This window comes from Furipterus horrens, unplaced genomic scaffold, assembly GCF_987537825.1.
Source record: "Furipterus horrens unplaced genomic scaffold, mFurHor1.1.pri manual_scaffold_6, whole genome shotgun sequence".
In the NCBI taxonomy this organism is placed as follows: Eukaryota; Metazoa; Chordata; class Mammalia; order Chiroptera; family Furipteridae; genus Furipterus; species Furipterus horrens.
Window position 1 is genome coordinate 69510847 of NW_028327176.1, and position 4036 is coordinate 69514882.

A 4036-nucleotide genomic window follows, 5' to 3' on the forward strand; every position below is an offset into this window, starting at 1 on the left:
CACAGCCTGCTGGAAAATGCAACTCCTCTACTTCCGCCGGATCTCGGCCCGTTCGTTTTATACGGTCGACTTGGAACCGAAACCATGAATTGAAGAGGCCGATATGAAACTGTGCCGAGACAGAGTGCGCCCCGCCTAACTCAGCTTTAAGGCCTTATCGCTCTCGTTCGTTCCATCAGTCTGGGCCGGGGGAGAGCAGTTTTCAAAGCACCCCCTTACTCCTTACTCTCCGTGACCGCCCTCCGACTGTTGCTGGTGCGGACCCTGGGCAGACCACAGCCGCGCCCTGGCTTCGAGGAAAAAGTTGGCTGACCACTCTTGCCCAACTCGAGTTGTCTCCTCGGGGCAGGGCCAAGAAGCGGTCTGCCCTCGCTGCCAGCTCCCCTCCTCTTGTAGGCCCGGTCCTGGAGCTCGGGGGTGGCAGCGTCTAAGGGGCCTCCCAGCCTTAGGATCCTTTAGTCCAGCGTCCCCCAACCTTTTTGGCACCAGGGACCAGTTTCATAGAAGACAATTTTTCCAGGAATGGAGGGCGCGTGCGTGCGCACGCGTGCGTGCGTGCGTGTGTGTGTGTGTGTGTGTGTGTGTGTGTGATGGTTTCTGAATTATTTCAAGCGCATTACATTTATTGTGTACTTTATTTCTACTAGTATTACATTGTAATATATAATGGACTAATTATACAACTCACCATAATGCAGAATCAACGGGAGCTCTGAGCTTGTTTTCCAACTAGACGGTCCCATCGGGGGGGTGATAATCTGTATTTGCAGTGCTCCCCAGTACTAGCATCACCACCTCAGCTCCAGCTCAGATGATCAGGCATTAGATTCTCATAAGGATCTCAACCTAGATCCCTCCCATGGGCAGTTCACAATAGGATTGCAGCTTCTGTGAGACTCTATATCCACGGCTGATCTGACAGGAGGCAGAGCTCAGGTGGTCATGGCAGCAATGGGGAGCAGTTATAAACAGAGATGAAGCTTCACTCCATTGCCCAACACTCGCCTCCTGCTGTGCGGGCCCCCAGTGCCGGGTCCATGGCCCCAGGATGGGTACCTCTGCTTTATTGTGCCTCCTAGGAATCACTATCTCAGAATAGGGACTTATCTTGGCATGCCTGAGGTGTCTCAACTTCGTGTGTGTGTTTAACAGCTGCATTTGGTCCTGGGGTAAAATCAGTAGACAATGAACCACACACACACACACACACACACTGTAACCATTGGTAAGTTTTGACCTGTATATACACTCACAGACACCGTTGCCACAATTAAGATAAGGAATTAAAATACCACTCGCAAGTGTCCTGTTCCTTTGGAACTCCTCCCTCTAGTCGATTTCATCTATTTCCTAAGGGATACTGGTCTGCCATTTGCTTTCTTGTGATGTCTTTGTTTGGTTTTTGTATCAAGAGTATGAACATAGGATGACTTGGGAAGTGTTCCCTCCACTTCTATATTTTGTAAGAGTTTGTGAAGGACTGGTGTTAATTCCTTTTAAAACGCCTGGTAGAATTTACTAGTAAAACTATCCTGGACTTTTCCATATGGGAAGATTTTTAACTATTCCATCTCTGAGAGGTTCCCTGTCCCACAGCTCCCTCGGCACTGATGAAAGAACTAACTCAGAAATGAATTATCTGAGGAGAGAGAAGGGTGAATGTCTCTCTTAGGAGATCACTGATCACTCTTTTCTCAGTCAGGGTGTTTATTGAGTTTGCTATGCGCAGAAAAGCACGGGGTAAGCATGCAGACCTCCACCAAATGGTTGGGAGTAACAAAGGGAAACATAAGTCAGCATAGGGAGCTAGGTAGCAAGACTGTGAGGCACCAAGGCATATCATAGAAGTCCAGATGTCTTTTTTTACTTAAAAATTTTGTTTTCACATTTTAATGATAAGAATTTGGGGCTACACAGAGCAAGCAGGCTTCATTAGCTTCAAAGAGTGCATTGCATTCCTATTCTACTTCTAAACCACCCTGAGTGTGGGACTGGCAGCATGGTATGTGGGGAGCATTTGCCAGCTGGTTAAGGCTTACAGCCCATATCCTGGTCCTGGCTCCAAAAAGTGGCTACAGCTCTCTGTACCATACATACTGGTCTCCCACAAGTCTCTTGTTAGGTCTATTCAGATTTTCTATATCTTCTTGAGTCAGTGTCATTACTTCAATGTCTTTCTAGAAATGGTTCCATTTCATATAGATTATCCAATTTGTTGCCATATTGTTGTTCATAGGATTTCTCTATAATCCCCTTTGTGTTGTAGTAATGTCCCCTCTCTTTCCTAATTTTAGTAATTTGAGTTCTCTATTTTTTTTTCATCAGTCTAGCTAAAGTTTTGTCTATTTTGTGGATCTTTTCAAAGCACCAACTTTTGGTCTCATTGATTTGCTCTATTGTTTTTCTATTCTCAATTCAATTTCATTTCCACTCTAATATATATATATATATATTTCTACTTTTGGGGGATTACTCTTCTTCTAGTTTCTTAAGGTGGAAAAAAAAAACCTCATGGTTATTGAGTTTTTTTCTTTTTTTAATCCTCACCTGAGGTTATCTTTAGTGACTTGAGACAGAGGAAGAGGGAGGGAGAGAGAGAGAACATTAATGTGAGAGAGAAATCCACAAGTTGCCTCCTGTATGCACCCCAAGCAGGGATTGAACCTGCAACCTAGGTATGTGCTCTGACTGGGGATCAAACCCACAGACTTTTGGTGTATAAAATGATGTTCCAACTGAGCCACCTGGCCTGGATAATTTGAGATCGTTTTTTAAAGTAGGCATTTAAAGATATAAACTTCCTGTTAGGCATAGCTTTAGCTGCATTCCATAAATTTTGGTATGTTTTTATTTTCATTTATCTCAAAGTACTTTCTAATTTCCCTTGTGATTTATTTCTTTGAGCCATGGATAATTTAAAAGTGTATTTTTTAATTTTCACATATTTGTGATTTTGCCTAATTTCTCATAATGATTTCTAGCTTATTCCATTGTGGTCAGAGAGCAGACGTAGTATGATTTCAATCGTTTTTAATTTACTGAGGCTTGTTTTGTGGTCTAGTATATGGTTTATTCCAGAGAATGTTCCATGTGCACTTGAAAAGAATGTATATTTTGTTGTTAGGTAGAGAGTTCTATATATACTTACCTGGCAGGGCAGATACCACAATCACGAGAGTTCTACAAACATTGGTCATATCTAGTTGGTTTATAGTGTTTTGTATTTCCTTGTTGATCTTCTGTTGGTCTCTTCATTAGTGAAAATGGAGGATTGAAAGTTCCAACTAATATTGAATTGTCCATTTCTCTCTTCATTTTTGCTTCATGTATCTTGTAGCTCTGTTGCTAGGTGCATATGTTTATAGTTATATCTTCCTTAAGGACTGATCTTTTTATTATTAAAAAACGTCCTTTGTGGCCATAAAAAAGGAAATCTTATCCTTTGCAAAAGCATGGATGGGCCTGGAGAGCATTATGCTGAGTGAAATAAGCCAGTCAGAGAAAGACAAATGCCACATGATTTCACTCATATGTGGAATCTAATGAACAAACTGAACTAACAAGCAAAGTAGAGACAGACTCAGAGAGAGCAGGTTAACTGTTCTTGGGGGGTGAGGCTAGGTGGGGTGGTGGTGGAGGGATTGAGCCAAAAAGAGAAAGAAAAAATGCATAGACACAGACAACAGCATGGTGATTGCCATAGGGAGGGGGTAGAGGGAAGTGGAGGAGGATATCAGGGGATAAATGGTGAATGACGAAGACTTGACTTGGGGTGGTGAACACACAATACAGTGTACAGGAGATGTGTTGTAGAATTGTGCACCTGAAACTTGTATAATTTTGTTAACCAGTGTCACTCCAATAAGCTCAATAAAAAGGAAATTTAAAAAAAATGTCTTCTGCCTGTAGTAGCAACTTTGTTTCTTAAAGCCTATTTTGTCTAATGTTACTATGGACACTCAAGCTCTCTTTGAGTTACTATTTGCACAGTACATCTTTTTCCATCCTTTTACTTTCACCTATTTGTCTTTAGTAG